This window comes from Lissotriton helveticus, chromosome 4_1 (assembly GCF_964261635.1).
Source record: "Lissotriton helveticus chromosome 4_1, aLisHel1.1, whole genome shotgun sequence".
NCBI classification, from domain to species: Eukaryota; Metazoa; Chordata; class Amphibia; order Caudata; family Salamandridae; genus Lissotriton; species Lissotriton helveticus.
Window position 1 is genome coordinate 1,027,474,017 of NC_136063.1, and position 23,903 is coordinate 1,027,497,919.

At 47.9% G+C, this 23,903-nt stretch overlaps 2 protein-coding genes across 2 annotated transcripts in view; one reads left to right on the forward strand and one right to left on the reverse strand.

The window, feature by feature from the left end:
- Positions 1–8,728, reverse strand: part of MTRR (5-methyltetrahydrofolate-homocysteine methyltransferase reductase) — a 415,823-nt gene extending 407,095 nt beyond the window's left edge. The window contains exon 1 of the mRNA XM_078687627.1: positions 8,567–8,728. The gene's annotated coding sequence lies outside the window, so the exon portion shown is untranslated. The remainder of the gene's footprint in view (positions 1–8,566) is intronic.
- Positions 8,729–9,116: 388 nt separating this feature from the next.
- The window catches only part of FASTKD3 (FAST kinase domains 3), a 164,601-nt gene continuing 149,814 nt past the window's right edge, over positions 9,117–23,903 (forward strand). The window contains exon 1 of the mRNA XM_078687628.1: positions 9,117–9,329. The gene's annotated coding sequence lies outside the window, so the exon portion shown is untranslated. The remainder of the gene's footprint in view (positions 9,330–23,903) is intronic.

The following is a 23,903-nucleotide window of genomic DNA, read 5'->3' on the forward strand; positions in this document are numbered from 1 at the left end:
GAAGCACATGCACTTTCGCACTGGTTAGCTATGGTAACGTGCTCAGAGTCCTATGGACAACAAAAAGAAGGTCAGAAAAAAAGGAGGAGGAAGGCAACAAGTTTGAGGTGGCCCTTTTAAGAGGGCTACTTTCCAACAGTAAATATATTCACACTAATATGATCCAATTGATACTGATGTCAATATCCATTCTTTTTTCTAAAATGTATCCACTGTTCAGTGAGGGTACCTAAAAAATTGGTGTAAACAATTAAGGTCATGAACTTTAATGGATTACTGGTCAAAGTGAAGGAGACGGCCCTGCACGCTGGTTATTTTGGTGAGTGACGGGGTCCTGTGGTGTGCAGATAGCAGCACTGCGGGCCAGTAGTGAGCGGGCAGGGCTAGGCTGCAAGGCACTTGAAAAGCCCATCACAGCTGAAGAATACGTGCGGCCCCCAGTGGATTACAAAAAGGCCCTTGAGAAAACAAAAAGTATTGAGCTGGACAGTGGCACGTTCTACTGGAGAAACATGAGAGACTGGCAGAATAATTGAACCTCGCTCCTCCTGCTGATTGGGGACACATGGGCAGCACTTTAGGCAGTGATACTACAGTGGGCTTGTGGGGGAATGGTTGAAAAGTGTACAAGGGCAGCGTCTGATTGGTAACGCAGGCACTCTGGCAATGCCAGAGGGGCCGGTGCAGAGTTCCAACTGTGGGCTGCTTTTTGGAGCAGTTTGGGGGGCAGATTTGGGTGGTTGTGTTGTTTTTCGGATACAGCCAGAGGCCCAGTTGGTGTCTGAGTGGCATTTCTGGAGGTAGATGAGCGCTCATTACCTCACGTTTAGCAACAGGCAGAGGTGTCACTTTCTCTCAAGGGCTGACTCATTAATGTATGCATACCTAGCGGGCAGGGGGCCTGAGCAGAAGTGGCCTCACTTGTTTTCAGTCACCAGTGTAAACGAATCTGTGCATTTTTTGTACCCCCCCCCCCCCTTTTTTTAAATAAAATTTCGCCGAAGCAGTGTTTTGAGGAAAGGCAGTATGCAAATGTGGGCCACTTTTTTTTAGCGTGCCCGGCCGATTTCGAATCTCAATCCAACCCTGCAAGGGCTGCATGGAGCACTTGGAAGGCTGTGTAAAAAGCACTTGCACAGGACACGTACCCACTCATTAAGTGGGCAGTGAGTCCACAATTGGCAGGCAGATGAATATTTGAGGACACAGCCGACGTTTTGTGGAATGATCTGAAATGTGTTCTCCATACAGCATACCTAATACTGACCTGTATGCCCCATAAAAAGCGTGCACAGAAGAGTCAAAAGGCCTTAATTGCATATGAGCATTACTCGCAAAATCTGCTGTCTATGGAGGCCTCTGATGCAAACGTTGCACTATTGAAAACCACATCTAATGCAGAAGAGATGTCTCTCATAAAACAGAATCTCTAGAACTCTCTGCAGGGCCTCTGGAAAGATCTCCGGGAACACACGAGTAAGGGCATTGAACGCAGCAATACAAACCTTATAAGCATGCTTGTCTCCAAGATTCATAACTACGCTAGGATGCGGATGTTGTAGGCTCCAGGATATTTGACGTCAAATGTCCAACCGAAAGTTTGGAGTCTACAGAGATTATGACCTGAACTTACTCAGGCACCTAGAGGCAACACAGTTCCAAGTACGTACTATACAAAAATCCTATGTTGCATGAAAAAACGACAGAAAAAAAATACCATCCTGAACTAAGAAAATACACTTAGGTGAAGTATAGAGTTTGAAATGTAAATCAGGTTTACATTGCTGACATAAAATAAAGATTTTTTTACACTCATTGATCAGTGCTTACTTCAATAAGGCTAATGACAATTGGTATATATCCCGAAAGGATCTCCTTTCAAAGTCGGTTTTTAATTGAGACTCGGCGAGATCATCCCTACTTAAAGCTCTAACTCCCTTGACACCTACCTGTAGTGTGCGCTCTAGTTTATGCACGTCACGTAGACGTGACGTGCGGCGGCCATGTTGGCGGATGCGCGCGCATCCCTGCATTGCGCGCCGAGAACAGTGAATGACCGGAGGTTGCCGGCCGGCGCTCCTCTACCTAAATTGTACTTACCTAAATAAATAATTAATGAACCCTCAATCAATCAATCAATACATTTATAGAGCGCACTACTCACCCGTAGGGTCTCAAGGCGCTAGGAGGGGGGGTGCCTTTACTGCTCGAACAGCCAGGTCTTGAGCTTCTTCCTGAAGGAGAGGTGGTCTTGGGTCAGGCGCAGGTCGATCGGGAGGGAGTTCCAGGTCTTGGCGGCCAGGTAGGAGAAGGACCTTCCTCCTGTTGTCGCTCTTCGGATGCGGGGGACGGCGGCGAGGGCGTGGCTGGTTGATCTGAGGTGGCGCTTGGGAGCGTAGAAGTTGATTCGGTTGTTGAGGTAGCTCGGGCCTTGGTCGTGTAGGGCTTTGTGTGCGTGGGTGAGGAGGCGGAAGGTGATTCTTTTGTTGACGGGGAGCCAGTGCAGGTCTCTCAGATGTCCGGAGATGTGGCTGTTTCGTGGGATGTCGAGGATGAGTCTGGCTGAGGCGTTCTGGATCCGCTGGAGTCTCTTCTGGAGCTTGGCGGTGGTTCCGGCGTAGAGGGCGTTGCCGTAGTCCAGTCGGCTGGTGACGAGGGCCTGGGTGACAGTCTTCCTGGTGTTGGTGGGGATCCCCAGAAGATCTTCCGTAGCATGCGCAGGATGTTGAAGCACGACAAGGAGACGGCGTTGACTTGTCTGGTCATGGAGAGGGAGGAGTCCAGGATGAAGCCCAGGTTGCGTGCGTGGTCCGTTGGTTTGGGTGCGGTGCCCAGGGCGGGGGGCCACCAGGAGTCGTCCCAGGCAGAGGGCGAGGAGCCCAGGATGAGGACCTCCGTCTTGTCGGAGTTCAGTTTCAGACGGCTGGTCGTCATCCACTCGGCTACATCTCTCATCCCTTCGTGCAGGTTGGCTCTGGCGGCGGCGGGGTCGTTGGTCAGGGAGAGGATCAGTTGGGTGTCGTCGGCGTAGGAGATAATGTTGAGGTTGTGTTGGCGTGCGATGGCCGCGAGGGGGCTCATGTAGACCCAGCGTCCTGCTTATCCTTGACACCACCTACATTACAGTGGCGACGAGGTCGGGAGGCTCCAGCCGACGAATTCGGAAAGAAGAAAATAAGGACCCCCCACGAGGGCAGCAGCAGGGTAGGCAGCCCTCCAGCCACCTAGATACAACGCAGAGCTGCCCCACGTGGCCCAGCTGGCCAGTGGCATAAGGGGTACGGAGGAGCCCACCAAGGTACAGGAAAGTCTGAGGAGCGTGGCAGAGCCAAGGCCACCCGAGAGGCGGCGCAGGGGCCGGAGAGGCAGCGCAGGGGCCGGAGAGGCAGCACTACGCCCCACAGTAGATAGCCCACCGCGCAGACCATCCCACGACACTGCGACAGGGAGAAACAGCGCTGGCTACCAAGGAAGAGGAGGTGGGGACCAGCTATAAGAGTCCCCAGGAGGACACCATTACGGAAGTGAAGGACAGCACCCCGGGGAGTCCCACCAGCAAAGACGTCAAAGCGACAGCGATCAAGGAGGTGAGAATGAGCACGCCAGCAGGCTATGCAATTGCACCAGTGCAATTTCTACCGAAACCAGGGGACCCCCTGATGAAGTGGGAGGATTGGAAAGAATACATCGATAATTTCATTGGGGTCCTGGAGGACGAAAATGAAGAAACATTCACCCCCCAGAGAAAGAAACGAATCCTGTTACTGAGCCTGGGACCGAAGGGTCTCAGGATTTACAAAAGTCTGGTGCCCAAAAAGAGAGAAGACTCCGATAAGGATGTATATGCCCATGCATTGGAAGATCTGGACGAACGGTATCGCCCCACTATATGTGTGTCAGTGGACAGGTTTAACTTCCAGCAGAGAAAACAACGGGCTGGAGAAAACATAGAAGAATACGTAGCGGCTTTGAGGAAGCTAGCTGCCCCTTGTAAATATGCACTGTGGGAAGACGAATTCATAAAGGATCAGATTGTGATGCATACGACGAGCACAAATGTCCAAGACAAATTATGGGCAAGCGGCGACACCACGCTCAAAGATGTAATGGTCATCGTAAAGAGGGCGGAACTCGCAAGGAGGTGCGCCGACGCAACCAAGAAAGACGTAGCCACCCCAATGATGGTGAACAGGATACAAGAGGGAGACCACCACAAGGACCAGAGAGGCAAAGACCCAGCGGCCAAAGGAACAAACAGATGGCAAGGAAAGCAAACAGGCAATGACAGCAAGAAATCGTGCTACAGATGCGGCAGTTGGTCCCATGACGCACGCGATAGAAGATGTCCAGCGTTCCGAGCTAAGTGCCTACACTGTGGCATCTTAGGCCACTATGAGAAGGTGTGTAGGAAGAAACATCCCAAGGGAATGGTGAAATGCATCGATCAAGGCGAAGAAGACCTGGAGGAGGTTGCAGAGGAAGAGGTGGTCACCGTCCTATGCATTTACGACCAGGTACTGAGTGTAGAAGGGAAGAAATCCACAAAACCCATCCTAGACATGTCTATGGGCGGGATCGCCATCACGGTGGTGGCAGACACCGGATCCCCATTCACCATTGTCCAACGTGCAGTGTGGGAAGAAACGTTCAGACCCCAGTTGGGCCCAGAGTTGGAGAAATTAGACATTCGGCCGGTCACTTACAATGGCGACCGCATTCCAATGGTGGGGTTCCGACGCCTGTTGTTCGAATTCAGGGGCCGATCAGCATGGTGCAAGCTGTACATTGCAGAGAAAGGACCCTCCGTCCTAGGATGGCTAGACCAGGGCGACCTAGGAATAAAGCTGGATCCAGGAGGCAAAGAACAAATATTGCTCACGGAGCAAGAGGAATGGCCGGACCTGAACAAGTGGAAGGAGAACTACCCAAAAGTGTTTGGAGGCACGGTGGGACAGATGGAAAAATTCCAACACAAGATCGTGCTCAAGGAAGGGGCCACCCCGGTAGCTCACAAAGTGAGGAATGTACCGATCGCGGTAAGAGATGCGGTCCAGAAAGAGCTCCAAGAGTTGGAAAAGAAGGGAATAATAGAACCGATAACATGTGCAGAATGGTTGGCGCCCTTAGTGGTCGTAATGAAGCCCAATGGGAAGGTCCGGCTCTGTGTGGACCTGAGAGAACTGAATAAAAATATCGTGGTGGAGAAATTTCCCCTCCCCAGAATCGAAGAAATGTTGGCAAAGACCAGAGGAGTAAGGTGGTACTCCACCATTGACTTGACATCGGCCTATCACCAAATAGCACTCCACCCGGACAGTAAAAGTCTTACATCCTTCATCACCCCGTTTGGGTGTTACCAGTTCTGTCGTATGCCGTTTGGGCTGGCCTCGGCGGCTGCAGTTTTCCAGAAAATTATGCACCAACTATTCAGGGACTGCAAGGACGTCCAGTATTTCCAGGACGACATCCTGGTGATGGGGCGTGACAGACAGGACCACGATCAGAAGCTGAGGAACGTGTTACAAACGCTGGAGAACAAGGGCCTTACAGCGGAGTGGACAAAGTGCCGGTTGGGCCTACAATCGGTAACATACCTAGGACACGAGATCGGACAACAAGGCGTTACACCCAAGTCTGAAAACGTAAAGGCCATCGCGGATGCACCGCCCCCCAGGAACAAGGAAGAGGTCAGGTCGTTCTTGGGGATGGCGGAGTACTACAGCAAATTTGTGGTACACTTCGCCTCTAAGACCCACAACATGAGGCTGCTAACCAGGGAAAGCACTGTGTTCCAGTGGACACCGGAAGCCCAAGCAGAGTTCGAGACTATCAAAAAGGATGTTACAGGAGCAGTTCCTCTCAAGGGTTACGACCCACAAGGCACCACCGTACTGACGACTGACGCCAGTGACAAGGGCCTGGGCGCTGTACTCATGCAAGACAGAGGAAGAGGGGAAATGGAGACAATCAGTTTTGCATCCAGAGCATTGACGGACACAGAGAGGAAATACAGCGTGATTGAGAAGGAGATGCTGGCGGTGGTATGGGCCATGACGAGATTCCGGCAATTTCTGTGGGGAACACGTTTCCTACTCAAAACAGATCACAAACCATTGGTGAAGGTGCTAACATCGAGTGGACACGCCAGTGCCACCCCCAGGATATCCAAAATGTCCCTAAAACTACTTGAGTTCAGGTATGACGTGGAGTATATCCCTGGGAACCGGAACCGAGTAGCGGATTACCTGAGTAGGGCATCCGCCATGGAGCCTGGAGTGGAAGACCCTGCAGACGGTGGAGAGTTGGTAGCTCTCATAGAAGACCAAGAGAAATTAATTAGCCAACAAGAATGGACAGAGTCATACGAGGAGGACACCGACATGAAGGAAGTAAAGGTGCACATTGTACAAGGATGGCCAGATAAAAGGAACGTGAAGGCGAGCCTCAGGCCGTACTATGAAGTGCGGGAAGAACTGTCGGTAGGAGACAAGGGGGTATTCGTTTACAGAGGAGACAAGGTGATTCCCCCAAGGAGCCTCACATCTAAACTTTTGGACCTGCTACATGAGGGACACCTGGGCATAGGGAAACTCAAGGCGAGAGCAAAACAAAACTACTGGTGGCCAGGCATGGACATAAGGGCTGAAAGGCATGTCAGGGAATGTCCACAATGTCAACGGGCAGACAAGACCTTAAAACCTTTGAGGCCAGCGATAGGGAAGTTTGACCCTCCTTCTAACCCGTGGGAAGAACTATCTGTAGACATTTTGGGACCTGTCCTAGATGACCAAGGCACACAGAAGTATGTGTGCATACTCATGGATCGATATTCAAAGTGGCCGGAGTTGAGAGTGGACGAGTCCATGGACACGGAAAACATCATAAAGTTTCTGTCAGAGACCTTCACTAGGGAAGGAATACCCAAATCGATCTTGAGTGACAATGGGCCCCAGTTCACGTCGGATAGGTGGAACAAGTTCATGCAAAGAAATGGCATCACTGTCAAACACATGGCAATCTACCATCCGGCCGGTAACGGCCTAGTGGAGCGATTTAACAGGGTAGTGATGGGAGCCATACAAGCTGCCATATCAAGTGAACAAAATTGGGAGAAAGCGCTGGAGAACATGGTGTGGGCCTACAGAATAACCCCCACTGGCACGGGGTACAGCCCATTCCAAATACTGAGGGGGCGTGAACCATTCACGCATGACAACAGGATCTGGAAGGAAAAGATCGTCACCAGCGAATGGTCCCCTGCAGTGGTGCGGGCCAACCTGGAAAGAGCACAGACAATTTACAGCAATCATTACAACAAACGAAGGAATGTTAAAAGGACAAGCCTGGAAGAAGGAGAGTGGGTGCGAGTGAAGTTAGCCACTCTACAGAAGAAAGGAGACAGCAAGTACAGCAAGCCGATGCAAGTGGTGGAAGTGTATGATCGAGCGGCCCTGCTGAGTGATGGGAATGTGTGGTCCCAGGACCGCATGGCCAGGTGCAACAAAGTTTTGGGCTGGGAGCAACATGGAACTGAATGGGAAGACACGGATGATTCGAACGAGGAGAGGAGACAAGGTACCAGTGAGCAGCAAGGCGGAGTAGGAGCTGGGACGGAAAGAGAAGAAGAAGAAGAGAACGGGAGTCAAGGAACAGGAATGGACATGTCGGAGAGAAGCATGAATGAAGGTGGAGCTATGAGTGAAGGAGCAGAAGGCCATGAGAGGCACAGCCAAGAGACTATGGAGAACCCGATCAGGATTACGAGGAGTGGAAGGCAGGTGGTAAGACCTTCCAGATTTCGAGATTTCGAGTTGGACACTGAACTGTAAGTGACTCAGCAAAGTTTGGAAAAAGGGGAGCTATGTAGTGTGCGCTCTAGTTTATGCACGTCACGTAGACGTGACGTGCGGCGGCCATGTTGGCGGATGCGCGCGCATCCCTGCATTGCGCGCCGAGAACAGTGAATGACCGGAGGTTGCCGGCCGGCGCTCCTCTACCTAAATTGTACTTACCTAAATAAATAATTAATGAACCCTCACCCAGCGTCCTGCTTATCCTTGACACCACCTACATTACACTACCCTCATTTGGCAGGTGCGCAACCCGATTTTAAATAATGCAGTCTCCTATAGTGTCTAGGATTCCGTCTGGGTCGAGTGTCGCTAGATACTTCCAATGTCCTCGGGGAAGAAGGAACAGACAGAAGGGAGGTGGGACAGAGACGTGCGAGCTAGGTCCATAGCAAATGAAGAGCGCTTCAGGGAATGGGAAGCACCCACTTTGCACTGCCTTACAAACAAGACAACCAGCAGTCTGATCTTCAAGAGTTCAACACTTGCGCGCTAGGAGAAATATGAATATAAAGATAAACAGTTCGTTAAGGTCTTTGCAGTCTGATTTTTCTTAGTGACACACAGTGACCACATCTAAATAGCAACTTGTCTCGAAGACGGCCACTACGGAATTCTCTTTGCAAACCTTCATCACCTTCCAAAAATGTTATGTTCTACATTCGTTTTAATACGGTCACCCTCTTAAACATCTAAATGCAATCTAATTCACTTACACGCCTGCTCGTTCTTGGTTGACGCGCTCCTAAGGATGACACCCGGCTGTCAGCATAACACAGTACGAAGACCAGCTGTACTAACACATGGCGCCATGGAAACAGAGAAAAGACAAGTTAACAATTTATTGAAGCATCAAGACGTACGGCCATGTTGAAAAGGAGCGATTTCACATCCAAATACTCTTTAACGCTACTTGTTAAAACATGTTCACTATTTTGTAAGGTCCAGCGCGCAGTAAAATCTATATTTAAAAAACGATTAGGTACATTATTATTTATTTCAGAAATACATTTTAAGCAGAATAGCTACCTTGAAATACGGGGAAAAGAGTATAAAATAATAAAACAGGCAATTAGTGGATTGTGCAATTACAATCGTATTCGTTTTACGCCTTCCTTGGCATATTGTGTCGAATAAACGGCCACTTCATTAATTGTGATCCTCTGAAAACAATTGTTGACTACTGATGCGGTGTATTCATGACGTAAATCAGGCCGGGTGGCTCTGGGTGGAAATGCAACTGAGAAGATCCTTCGAAGAAGCCACATGAAACGATGGACTATGATGTAGGTTAAATAAAGGCCGGGTGGCTCGCGTCACCGGAAGTCTTTCTACCGCTGGGTCGCATGCCGAAAAAACTTTTAACTCTCAAAGGTTGAATTAATGTTATTTGATAAACCCAGAACATCTTTACTGGCAGCAGCCTGGCAAGCCTGCGCCTGCTGCTAAGTGGCGTATGATCTGTATTTCAAGGTGCAGGTAAGTCGTATTAACACATGCAAGACAGCTAGCTGTATGCAGCTCATCCAGCCCCTCAATGTTAAAACCAAGTAGAGGCGTGCAAGTCGACAAATTCACAGGGAGAACTAAGCTGCAAGTTAGATTGGGATGTAAGAGGAAAAGCTAATGCCTTTCGATTTTTTTCCAACCATAATGAGGAGGAATATTTCATTAGCAAAATAGAGCCATGATAAGTGCTTATATGGTATTTAGTTATTATGGTATTTACTTTGACAACTATTTGTCGTGATGTGCGCTAGGTAATTGTTTTGACTTGAAGCAAAACAAAAAAGACTGCTATCGTATGCATTTGCTTCTCACTTGGCACACGTTCTAAAAAAAGAAGTGGCCTGACTAACCAAGTTAGGCAGGAATCAAATACATCATGGCGTGTGACATCACAGAAAGTGGTGCCAAACCCCTCACAGGAAGTGGCATCCGATCTTAAGACCTCATACTTGTTCAGCAGGTGTAACATGAGTACATTTGAGAGCATTCCAATACTTAACAAATGAGATTTCACGTTGGGTTTAGTGCCAAGAAAGTGACGCATCCATGACGCAAAATCTGGGCCTCAACTTATTCATTCAGTTTTTGTAAACCCTACCACAAAGAAATTGGCAACAAGGAGAAACGTCGTAGTAAATCTGTTCTGCTTAATGTGTTGCAAAGTCTGCATTTTAAAATATTTTATGGGGTTAAGGCACCTACTGCAGAGATCTTTGTGTGTCAACTAAATCTCAGCGAATAACAATAAAGGTAAAATAACTCTGGAGAGATCTGTTTTGTTTAGTCCCAGTTTTGAATGAACGTTACATAGAAGGATTTAATATGTTTCCGTCAAAGCACATGATGTAACATGGAGATGAACGATTTTTTAGTTTATGTAAATTGATAAGTGGCTTACTGCTGCAGTACAGTTATTAAAATGTAATCCTTCTAATATAGCACAGTGAACTATAAAGGACGTGGCTCCTACACCTTGTAACTGTCACTGTCCTATGTAATACATCCTGCACATTGATTTACACAGATATGGTTTATTGTCATTGTATAATTGTGTATGTGTGATGTAAAGAGCTCTGACAACTTGCATTGGGATGAGTAGTGCTATAGTGTTGTAAAAAAAATCAAATTTGTGTTGTTTAAAGTGTGTAAATACAGACAAATCTCTTGTATACAGGGATTGAACAAAGTCAAAAGCATGCTTCTCTTAATTACCTCTGAAGTGATAAGCTGTGAGCCTTTGTTTCCCCTCCATTACATTTAGGTGTGAGGCTCCCAATAATAGCTCCCAGCAAGGATACACCAACAAAAGGAGACCTTATGGCCCATCAACTTCGGCCTTTGTTATGGGCCCAGTTGAAATCTGATAAGTCCCCTCCCCACCTGCACATTGTTGCTTGTAACGAAAGCAGACACCGTGCAGCCACTGCACAATGTGTTCCAGTGTCTGAAAATTACACCGGCACAAGTTGACAATTTTTCTCTGGGGCCCAGCCTTTGGCAGGGTAGAAGGCGCCCCATCCTGTGAAAATAGTGTGTAGACAACATCTAACCATGTGTACCCTTGACTTGTGCCCTGCTTCTCACATAAAAGCTAATGACTGGATGCATTTTGCCCATGTGCTATGGTGATGAGGGCTGGACTCTGGTTTGGTTAACCAGGACTATAAGCAGCGCTTCAAATAGGCAAGTACTGAGTATCTGCTCTTTCATTTTAAAGGGCGAGTACCTGCACTTCTCAGTGGGATTCAATACATTTAATGAGCGAGTATCAGCACTTCTCAGTTGCTCTGGGACATTGAATAACCACATTTCTTTAATTCCATTTTAACCACTGACCGTAAGTACCAGATTACAAAAGAAAAAACTGCCCTAGATTAGCAACTCTCACATGGCACTGGGAATCTTGAGAGAGTTAGGTCACCAGATTCACTGCCCTTCTGGCAAAAATAACAATTACGCGGGCAAAATCATCAAATTCAGTAGCACAAAGGAGTGGTTCGACTCGGCCTGCACTAAAGACAAACCTGATCTTGTAAACGCTTTAAATAATCCTCCCAGGGACTATCCCAAGATCCGTTCACTACGCTTAGAATATGAAATAGCCAGGAGGGTGAGAGAGAATGACTTAAAAACACTGGCGTGGAATGATCTTGAACAAGTAGCCAGCACGGGCAGTAGCAAAGCTTTCTGGGAAGTTGTAAACGCTCCTTATTTTAAAGATATTAATGACCCTATACTAGGTGTTAATGTAGATGAAGAGTCTTGGGTGAGACATTTCGAAGAGATCTTTAGGTTATCCCCTCCTCCAATCACACAAACACCCTCCCCACCTAACACTACTCAGGAAGGACTAGTCTTCACTACATCGAGCACCGAAGGGCACTAAAATCTTGTATCTCCGGTAAGGCACCAGGCCCGGACGGTGTTCCGATTGACCTCTTCCAAATTGATTACGATATGTGGGTCCCTTACCTACAAACACATTTAACAGCATTGCATTAACAGGCTCACAACCTTCGTAGAACCAAATGTAATAGTCCTGATTTATAAAAAAAGAGGATAGGGGCTCACCAAAGAATTACCGCCCTATATCCCTCCTCGATACCACCTCCAAATTAATGGGGAGGGTCCTATTGGCCAGACTGGAGGAGTGGGCAGAAACACATAATCCTGAAGGCACAATATGGGTTCCGGAGAGGTATGGTGACAGTCGACCAGTCCCTAAACCTTTCCCTAACTATAGAGAAGTACTGGAAAGCCAGAAATGGGTACCAAAACATGGTCTTCATGGACCTAACATCAGCCTTTGACTATTTGTCACATTCTAGGCTATGGTCCATGATGGAGGACATGGGTATAGACCCACCGATTATTGGGTTCATCCGCCAGCTCTATGACAATGCCACTGCCTGTGTAAGGTATGGTAGAAAGGGGGAGTGCACACATCATTTTAAAATTGACAAGGGAGTTAGACAGGGATGTGTGCCCGCCCGTTCCTTTTTTCAATCTATATGAAAGGAGTCGAATCCTCCCTGTCTGCTCTCTCTTTGGACGTGCCCAAATTTGATCAAACCCCCCTCCTGATTTTGGCTTACGCCGATGATGCGGTGCTGATGGCAAGAACGGGCCTGGCCATACAAAAACTAATTAAAGCTTATGCCATCTTTATGGCTTCCCTTGACCTAAAAGTAAAATAAACAAAATCTTTCATAATTGTGGCCGGAGCGACCAGAGCAGAGAAACTTCCACAATTCCAGATGGCAGCAATGAAATTAAGGTGGTGGACTCCTTTTCATACCTAGGAGTGTTCTTTGATAAGGGTCATTCTTGGTCCAAAGTAGTAAAATCAAGAGCAGAGGGTATGCAAAGTAGCCTAAACGCATTTAAAAGATTTGCAAAAAAATGGGGTGGAAGCTCACTGGACGTAACTAAAAATATTTACCAAGCCAAAATAAAATCAGCCACAACATATGGAGTAGGCGTGTGCGGGATGGGCAATACTAGCCTGTTACAGCAAATGGTAGACTCCTTTTTTAAAAACCATGTGTCCTTACACCAATCGGCTTCAAATTATATTCTACATCTCAAATTAGGGCTCCCCTTTCTGAGCGACACCATAAGAAGGGCCTGGTCCTCTTGTGGCTATCCATTTGGCAAAGAACTACGGTAGTTTTGACACAGACATAAGAGAATGCTGCAACCTAGATTATTACAAAATAATTGGGTGGGTAAATCGTGTAGAAACTGTATTGAAGGCTATAGGGATGAAAAAACTCTTTCAGGACCCTGACTCCTGTAAGGGAGTCACGAAGAAATGGTTAAAAGTTCTATATTCCTTAAGAGCAGAATACGTCCACAGGAAAAAAAAAACAGATCGACCATTCTACTATTGCGTATGGGTTGGTCCCATTAATACCAGGAGATGGTTTCCATTACTTAGCATGGATTTATTCAACTGCGCTTCAGATTAAACATGATCTCGTTACTCCTGGGATATCCACAAAAGAAGTATAGGCTAGCAGATCTTGATCGCTGCCCCTGTAACAACCTTGTGGCGCAGACAGATCTGCATATCCTACTATTTTGTCAAAAATATTCTGAGGCAAGGAAATTGTTTATACTGCCAATTCTGAGACATCATCATTTTAGACTATGTCGGGTCGCAATATATTTTTTAAAAGCCCTATGTGAACTTTTGGTCTGTTTCTGTGTTGCCTCATATCTATTGGCCTGCCTCAGGAAGAGGAAAAGGGTGTGCATAGTTTCTAACAGCACCCTGTAACCATATTATGAACTGTGTTTTCTTTTATAACCTATTTTAAAGGTTTTAATTGGACCACAACACAATTTGTTTCATACTTTTTTAATTAATGTATATATGAATATTTATTGATCTGGATATTTTTTATATGTGTTCTTATGCTATTATGATCTGTTCACAATGATCGAATAAAGCTGTGTGAAATTAAGAGTTAGGTCTACAGTGCCTAATGGGAGGTGCTCCTTTTATTTGCTGTCCCCTGCTCTTCTATTACTCTGCTGCCACTTGATAGATCCAAGTCAAGAAAACGTTTGATCTGCTTTTTGAGCTGAGATCACTCACTGTTTGTATTTGAAAATTAACCTTTCTCACTCCACAGCTTACTTTTATATTGCAAACTGGGGAACAGTATTTTGATGGCCATTCCTTCCTTATTGATGAGAGCACAGGGTAGAAGTCTTTCCTCAAATTGAGTAGACAAGAACAGACAATCGAAAAGCCATTCATTATGAGACTAGGTCAACCCTTGCAGTTGAGAAAAGTTTGAGACTTGTCTCAGTCTGCTTTCTCCCCTATCTTTCAATATAGACAGGGGACTGCTGTGTCTACTGTAGCTATACGTAGCAGCCGAGTGGACACTGATGCTCCCAAGCCTGTGTTGTGTAGAGCTGGAATGTATGTAATGTCTAAGGTTATGTGTTCTGTTTGGGGAGCTGGCATTCCAAGCCAGGCAGTTGGTGGTTGACTGGATTAGGGATGACTACTCTCGTATTGCAGTGCTGAATCAAACTTCCAATCTAAACCATCTGTTGAAGGTTCCTGGCATAATTACAAAAATTGGCTACAAGGAGCTAGTGGGAGGACTGCAATTACATGAGGCAGTCCGGAACCCAGTGCAGCAGTGAATACACCCCCCAAAGGTTTCAATACTGGTTGGACAACTGTGTGGGGATATTTTACTTCAGGCAGACATGAGGAGAAGATTCCGGATTCTATGAACAGTATTTAGTATTCATGTGTACAAGTGACTTTAAACGCCAGTATTACTTGCGAGCGTTGCACATTTAACACTCATCGAACTGTGTGCAGGATGTCATCATGTCTCCAGGGGAAGAGCAAGGCCACTGACCTTGTCAGTGTGACTGCTCTCCCCCCGCAGCTCCACCACTGAGAGTTACGCTCCCCGCTCGGAGCCCTGAGCTCACTCTTGCAGGGTGTTCAAGGCCCTCCTCCACCTGCAAGCTCCTTCCTGCTCCTCATCCCTGGTAGTCCAGTGAGAGAGCACTCTGCTCTTCTGCTGTTCTGTCCCTCTTGCCTCTTTTTTTCTCTTTTCCATCCTTTTAATTTTAATCTTAATTTCTTCCCTTTCTGTTTACTTTTCTTTCTGTTTTCCTATTTTCCTGTGCTGTTTTTCCCCCTCCAGTGCGTCCTTCCTGCCTCCCAGCTGACCCACCCTCCCCGTTCCCTACTTAATGGCGGGCACGCTGCTGGCATGCCAAAGGCAAGCACGACCAGCGCCAGGGACCCTGTTCCTCCGACCCACCCCCACTGACTCCAGAACCCTCCACGTTCTCAACCCCAGACGCAGCAACAACAGCCCGCTTTTGACACCCAATGCCCAATCTCCTGTCTGCACTGCTGCTGCACTTTCACCCACCTCCAGACCCCAGCAGCAGCTCCCAGACTTCGCTGCTCACAAACCGCTCAATTGCCTCCTCCTCAATGTGCGCTCCATACACAAGCATTCAGGAGAAACCTGCGACCTCCTCAATACCTATGCGCCCAATGTTGCCTTTCTCACAGATACCTGGACCAACTCCAACTCCGCGCCTGCAGAAGGACGTCCCCATCGCAATCATCCACAAAAGCACCCTCTGCATGACGACCACAGGCCCAGACAACACTAGAACCCTCAGAGCACCTCCACTTACAGATCCAGACCACCCCTCAAGCGACTCTAAGCGAAGCCCTCAACTACAGTCTGCCCAGCCCCGCTCTCCTTTCACCGACCTCACTGCACCCCACTCCCTTGTCTCCACAGACTATATCTAAACTTCCACCTGGACAACCACGATGACCCCAACACCACCTCCCTCCTAGAGAACCTTGCCAACAAAGGATTAAAGCAACTAGTCAAAGTCCCCACACACACAGCGGGACACACACTCTACCCCATCTTTGCAGAAGGAAACGGCATCTCCAACAGCCACACCACAAAACTCCTTTGGACAGACCAACACTGCATCCGCATCTCCTTAAAAAAAGAACACCGTACACAAGCACGCCCACCGCCTCCCCCGTAGAAGCTGGGACAAAGTCACTAAAGACCAGCTCACCTCCACCCTCATCAGCACCCCACCACTGAAAAAGCCAGACATCAACTCTGCAGCACACAACCTCCTCCGCTGGATCACAAACTGCACCAAAACACATGGCCCCCTCAAGAAAGCCACAGGACGACACATCAAGAAAGCAAGCTGTTTCACCCCTGCACTCCTGGAATCCAAGCGCACCTGTCAACGACTCGAAAAGACCTTAAGGAACAACAAATCCTCAGAAACACTTGCTGCCTACAGAACAGCCACCACAGCACAACTTCAACTCATCAAATCCCCAAGAAGTAATCCCTCCAAGGCAGAATTCTCACCAACGCTCATATTACCAAAGAACTCTTCTCAGTCATCAATGAATTTGCCAAACCCTGCAACGAAACAATGCACATCTCACCCACCTAAGACCTATGCAACAGACTGCACCTTTTTTCACCTCAAAATGAACAAGATCTATGACAACTTGGATAACTTGGACAACTTGCCTCGTTTTTCCTCGTATTCTGTTTCCACCATTCTTCGGACTCGGTGCCCCAGTGAGCCTGAGATGGTGGAAGAGAGGGGGTTGAACTCAGGTCAGCTGTCCACCAATCAGTTCCCTCTTCATGACCCGACCCACGGCTACATTCCTCCCCCCTTGGTGTCTCCCGATCGGGGAGAGGATAGGTACGTGAGAGATAATCGGCATTGCCGTGGTCTCTGCCCTTTTTATGTTGGATGGTAAAGGAGTAGGGTTGGAGAAATAGGAACCATCGCAATACCCTCATATTTTGGGATTTCTGCCTATTCATCCACTGTAGTGGTCCGTAAAGAGAGTAAAGGGTTTCCCTTCCAGATAGTATTTTAGTTTCTCTATTGCCCAGCATATGGCCAGACATTCCCTCTCGATGGTAGGGTATTTCCTTTCTCTTGGGTGTAGTTTCCTGCTAATATACAGGAGGGGGTGTTCAAGTCCGTCATTGCCTATTTGAGAGAGGACCGCTCCTATGCCTGTGTCAGATGCGTCAGTGGCCACTAAAAAGGGTTTGTCAAAGTCAGGGGCAATTAACACGGGGCTGGTGGTTATGGCGTCCTTTCATTTCTCAAAGGCTGCTTTGGCCTCATGCGGTGGATGTTGTATCTCTTTTGGGTTCACCCCCTTCTTGAGGAGATTGGTCAGGGGACTGGCTGTCTCTGCGAAGTTGGGATGGAACCGCCTATAATATCCTATGAGGCCTAAAAAGGCCCTTAAGTCCTTTTATGTGGCAGGGAATGGGGTCTCCTTTATAGCTCTTACTTTTTCGTCTTGTGGAGCTATAGCACCTTCTCCCAGCATATACCCCAGATATTTCACCTTGGAATAGGCGGCCCTAGATTTCTTCGCGTTTATGTGTAGCCCTGCTTTCCTTAAGGCTGTGAGGATGGTTGGATGGTTTGTAAGTGGTTTAGATGTTCATTGCATGATCTGCTAAATACAACAATGTCGTCTAGATATACCGAGCAAAAGGATCTGTAACAGTGAAGTATCTCATGCATCAACCTCTGGAAGGTGGCCGGGGCTCCATGTAGCCCAAATGGCAACACATTGAACTCAAAAAGACCCTCGTCAGTAGAGAAGGCTGTTTTACATCTGTCCTCCTCCCGGAGAGGCACTTGCCAGTATCCTTTAGTTCGATCTAGCGTGGTGATAGAGCGCATAGGGGAATCACGCTATATCAGCTCATCCACCCTCGGGATGGGGTAGGCATCGAAGGATGATATGGAATTGAGGGCACGAAAGTCCATACAGAACCTCGTGGTACAGTCAGGTTTTGTTACCATAACGATAGGTGACAACCAGCTACTGTGAGATGGTCTGAGAACACCTAACCTCAACATCTCCTGTACCTCTCTTCTCACTTCCTTGTGTCGTGCTGCTGGAATCCTATATGGTCTTATTTTCACGTATTTTCCTGGCACTGTGTCTATACGGTGTTCGGTCAAGGTGGTGCGTCCTGGTTGGTCAGAAAACAGATCTGCAAAGTTTCTAAGAGTGGTATCTAATTCCTGTTTCATTTCTGGGGTCAGTTCGTGGTTGATGGGTAAGGCCCCTAGGGTGTTGGACACTAAGGTGGAAGGCAAACCGAAATGTGCGTTTCGGGGGAAGGGCCCCAACCGTTTTTTTTAAAAAAAAAGTTGATATGGAAACATTGTTTCCTTGCTGGGGATATCTGGAGCCTATAGGTGGTGGTTCCTATCACTTCAATGACCTGATAGGGACCCTTCCATTCCCTACGGAACTTATGTGAGGCAGAAGGCAGTAGGACAAGGGCCCAATCGCCCATCCTCAGAACTCTCCACCTTTTCCCTTTATCATGAGCCCCCTTTTGTCGCTGTTGGTTCCGCTCGATATTGGAATAGGCCAGATCCCTAAGTTTCCCTATCTTGCTCCGCAAGAGTTGGGTATACTCTAGGAGCGACCTTGACTCTTCCCGTTCCTCTCTTTCCCAGGCCTCTTGGGTTATTTCCAGGAGGGACCTGGGTTGTCTCCCGTAAAGCAGCTCAAACGCCAAATAACCGGTGGTACTTTGTGTCTGGGCCCTTAATACATATAATGCCAACGGGAGTAACCTGTCCCAGTCCTGCTGTTCCAGTGATAACATTTTCCTCAACGTGGTTTTAAGGGAGCGGTTGTACTGCTCCACCAGTCCATCCGTCTGGGGATGGTATGCTGATGTGCCTATTTGCCTTATGTTCAATATCTTGGTCACCTCTTTCATCAATTTGGACACGAATGGTGTCCACTGTTCCCACGAACGTGCGCGGGTGGGCGCGCGCGCACGATTGTCAACCGGAGCGCGCTGTGTCCTGGATTTAGCGCGCACACTGTGACAAAGACATCCCTAAAAGACCGTTCGCGCGACCGCTTTTTAAACGCGAGCGGCGGGAAATCCATGCAGGAGGCAGTTACATAGTGCTTGCAGGCGCACAGAGTCCATTGTGCTTAAAGGCCTTCACCCCCCACACCCCTATCGGGGTGTCAGCCCGGCCGAGACAGCTTTCCGGGCACACAATAGCCGCGCCGAGTACTTCACGGGTCTTTAAAAGACCATTTGAATGTTAATGAGCTTTGTATTCTTTCGCCCCTGCATCTTCACACTTCCTACTGTTGGAAGAAATTAAACACCCTCAAGCTACTGGCAGGTTCTGTTTGCTCGAGTAATGCAGTCAAGTTCTGTAATCCTATGAACTCTGGGTGCTAATTACAAATGTCACGGGTCTCTCCGAGGGCACACATGCAGCCTAATTGTGTTTTTTTTGCAGTGGAAAGCTATTATGTGTTGTACGTTGGTCTTGACAGGCAGAGTAACTAATCGGTCTTCCAGCCATCCTATCTGTGACATTGCCCCGCTTTGGGCCTCTCTGCCCCTTGCTCCAGAGCCAGCTGCACGAATGACACAGCAAAGAAGAGGTAGCGAGCAGGAAGATATGGAGTGATGTGCGACCAGGCTGGTCCCCTCGGGTCACCTCGCTGCGTGTCCCTGTGTTGTCTTTCAGCCCCATTTGCTGTTGGCTGTGAATAATTGCCTCTCAGCAGCCAGCAATAATTTGTGTTAATGAAGAGGAATGCGAGTTACTATAATTAAGTAGCTCTAAACTCCTGACTGGGGTGGGGGCGCCTCCTGCGAGGTTTAAATGCAGCCAAGACCGTGAATTAACCTGAATGACTAACTAGCCAGCCTTCGTAGACACTAGCCAGACAAGACAGTGCTAAGGAATGCGGTGGATTCTACAGTGTGCAACAACTTCATGACTTCAGTAGTCATTGGGTTACATTTCTAACACTGGGAAGTGTTAAAAATTTCAAATCTTCACATCTTTATTGTAATGTAAGTATTAAGAATAGATCTTCATACTAGGCTTGCTCTGAAGATCTTGCATATTGACAGATAAGGGGCCGGAAGCGCAGGACGAGTAAAGTTAGGACGAGTATAATTTGACCAAGGTCAAAACATTTTGTAAAGTAGGAGATCCGAGACTGAAATACTGTGCTGTTTGCCCCCAAAGGCTTTACAACTTCCACTTTAGGACATTTTGTTTGAGACTGTGAGACAGGACTGTTTCCCCGTGAGTATTGTCTAGGCTAGAGTGTGTTTGGTTCCAGTCCAGTTTTTTAATCTATCACTTACTAGAACTTTTAAGTCTGATTCGAAGTGCTCCTAAATTCGGCAAAAAATGGGAGAAGAAAAATAAGGTAAAAAAAATAAGAATGCCCAAGTACACAGTATTTAGCCAAATGAAGAAGTCAAAAATAAAAACGATCTCCTGAAGCCACAATTTCCATCTAGGCCAGCCCTGGGGTGGGAGGATTTTGATGGCAATGCCAAGAAAGTATCCATCATAGGGAAACACCAGTGCATGGCGAGATATTTTTAATACAATATTTAGAACCAGCATTAACATGGTAAACCCAGTATTCGATGTGAAGTCTCCTGGTTTCATGGCTAAAACACAGCCACTAGACAACATTCAGTGATGGTGTCTCCCGACAACCACAGCTCCCTCTCGCCTGCCCACGTGCGCGGCCACCTACCTTGTCTCTTGATGCCGCTCATAGACACTTATGGAGCTCGCACACAGTCAAGTCCCACATATGAAACTTAATGAACACAACTGTAACCGGGCATTCTGATAAATACTTTCTGATCAGATGGGCTTCACTTCTTTGCCGCACAATAATACAAATGATGAAATGAAATAGAGATATAAATTGGCGGCACAACATTTAAAAAATAGTGCAGTACAAATGCATTTTCCATTATGGTTTGACAAGTGTGTTTTCTGGCTGCCTAGTCAATGTCATTGAGAAATGGAGATGACTGGTGGAAATAGAGAAGTGTCGAGCGTAGCACCTTCGGATAGGGAAGGCGGGTGTTGATACATGCACATTGCATTTTTAGGCGGATTGTGTTGTTAGGTGTGAGTGAGATGCCACACCATGAGTGAAAGGTCACCATGTTTACTTAGCTCCTTGCAGGATTTTGCCTAGCAAGAAACATACTAGACAAAAGGAGGAGGATGATGATGATGAATAGCCATTAATGAGGGTTTTCTGATGATCTGTTGGTGGCGGATGGAGACTTCTAATAAGAAATTACCAAAAGATTCCCCTTAAAAGAACTTGAAAAATAACCTTCTTGTATCCAGCCTCACACGCTCAACCAAATTTTCTACCACTGGACCTTATGAAAGCACATATACACAACAAGTGGGGCAGAGGGCAGAAGGGCACCAAAAACGATGGGACAGAGAGCAGAAAGGCACCAAAAAGGAGTGGGGCAGAGGGCAGAAGGGCACCAAAAGCGAGTGGGACAGAGGGCAGGAGGGCACCAAAAACGAGTGGGACATAGGGCAGGAGGGCACCAAAAACGAGTGGGGCAGAGGGCAGAAGGGCACCAAAAACGAGTGGGGCAGAAGGGCACCAAAAATGATGGGACAGAGGGCAAGAGGGCACCAAAAACGAGTGGGACAGAGGGCAGAAGGGCACCAAAAACGAGTGGGGCAGAGGGCAGAAGGGCACCAAAAACGAGTGGGGCAGAGGGCAGAAGGGCACCAAAAATGAGTGGGACAGAGGGCAGAAGGGCACCAAAAACGAGTGGCGCAGAAGGGCACCAAAAGCGAGTGGGACCGAGGGCAGGAGGGCACCAAAAACGAGTGGGACAGAGGGCAGAAGGGCACCAAAAATGAGTGGGGCAGAGGGCAGAAGGGCACCAAAAACAATGGGACAGAGGGCAAGAGGGCATAAAGGCACAACAACGAGTGGGACAGAGGGCATTAAGGCACAACAACGAGTGGGACAGAGGGCAGAAAGGCACAAAAAACGAGTATACTTATCTATCGTCCCCCTCAATCCGCGTTATCATTTCTCCCGGACTTTCTGGAAGTTTTGGCTACTGCTACAGTCAATAATTCTTCCATTTTGCTTTTGGGTGATTTTAATTTTTGGCCCTCTGATCCGGCGGAATGTTCATCTTCTAAAGAATTCTCAGACACTCTCCACTCTCTTAATTTCATTTCTCATATTCACTCTCCCACTCACATCAAGGGTCATACTCTTGACCAGATTTGGTCCCTAAATTGCCCAGTAGAGTCCCCCTCTGTCTCGCCCTGCACTTGGTCTGACCATCATCTGATCTCTTTTTCGCTCCTTATCCACCCTCAGGTCAAGCCCTCACTCCCGAAAAACATCTGGGTGCGTGCATGGGGCCGAGTGGACCCGGACAGTCTAGCTTCCCTACTCACCACTTCCCTTCCCTCCCTGAAAAATCTGCCTATTCATTCCCAGGTCAAGGCCATTGATCTATGGCTCTCTGCAGGCTGTGACTCGGTTGCCCCCTTGAAGCGAGTCTCAACCAAACGAGAGAAGGATGCCAATCAGTGGTTCAATCAAGATCTAAAAGCCACTAAACTAGCGGTTCGCCGGGCGGAGCGAGCTTGGAGGAAAAACTATTGCCCCTTTTTGAGACTAGAGTTTATTAACATCTTGACTCTCTACAAAAAAAACATCTTGGAGGCAAAAACCATCTATTTTTCCTCCAAAATACTCGCAGCCGAAAACAAATCGAAGGAAATCTTTTCGATTATCCATAATCTGGCGTTTTCGGACAGAACCTCCCTCAAACCCACTCCCTCCCAGGATCTTTGTCACTCTCTCAATCATTTCTTTATTCAAAAAATTGCCATTATAAAAACCAACATCCCCCCTCCTTCCCCCTCTTTTGTGGACCCTCAGTGCCCTCCCCCTAAGGAACACCTCACTGCCCTCCCACTTCTAACTCAAGAATCTTTGACTGCTATAATCCCACTCGTCAAATCTGGTTCTCCACTAGATCCCTGCCCGGCCCATATTCTCCGTCACATCTTCCTTAGCTGTCCTGACCCTCCTCTCCACGCTCTTAACAGTTCTCTTTCTCAGGGCGTGGTACCTAACTCACTTAAATCCGCCGTCATTGTCCCCATATTGAAAAAACCGGGCGCTGATCCCTCAGTTCCAGCCAACTTTCGCCCCATTTCCCTCCTGCCGTTTCTGGCGAAAGTTCTCGAGCGCCATGTTACTTCTGCCTTGAGTTCTTTTGTGGAGAAGAATGGGGTCCTCGCCCCCCGCCAGGCCGGGTTTCGCCCCGCACACTCTACGGAGTCCGTAGTGCTTTCGGTCCTTGACAACCTCAGGGAGGGTATGGATACCAATCAACCTCAGGCCCTGGTCCTCCTCGATCTCTCAGCCGCTTTTGACACGGTGGATCATTCCATCTTGCTTTCCCGTGTCAAGGCGGCGGGGATCGGGGGTACGGCGCTGGTCTGGTTATCCTCCTTCCTGAGGGACCGCACCCAGGCTGTCCGCCTGGGTGACTTCACTGCGGACTTCTGTAATGTTCAGTGCGGGGTCCCCCAAGGCTCCTCCCTTTCCCCCCTTTTATTTAACCTATACATCTCCCCTCTTATTTTTTCACTGCAACAAATGGAGGTCGCCGTGTTTAATTATGCGGACGACCTCCAGCTTGTCTTTAACCTTTCTTCCTCCCCCGACTCTGCTCTTAACTTTCAAACCATCATGATTCACATCCGTGACTGGATGAACCACAATCATCTTAAACTCAACCCAGACAAAACAGAGCTGGTGTTGACGGGTGGTTCATCCAGCCCCTGGTCCCCTATCTTCTGGCCCCCTTCCCTTGGCCCCCCACCTGCCCCCTCAAACTCAGTTAAAACTCTCGGCATCAAGCTTAATCCCCAACTCACCCTCCACTCCCAGGTCAGCTCCGTGGTCTCCTCCTCCTTTCTGGCACTGCGTACCATACGCAAGGTGTCCCGTTTTTTCTCATTTGATGCACTTAAACTGATTACTCTTGCCATGGTCGTGTCCCGCCTGGATTACGGCAACGCCCTATATGCAGGTATTCCTGCATATAGTCTTCGGCGGTTGCAGCAGATCCA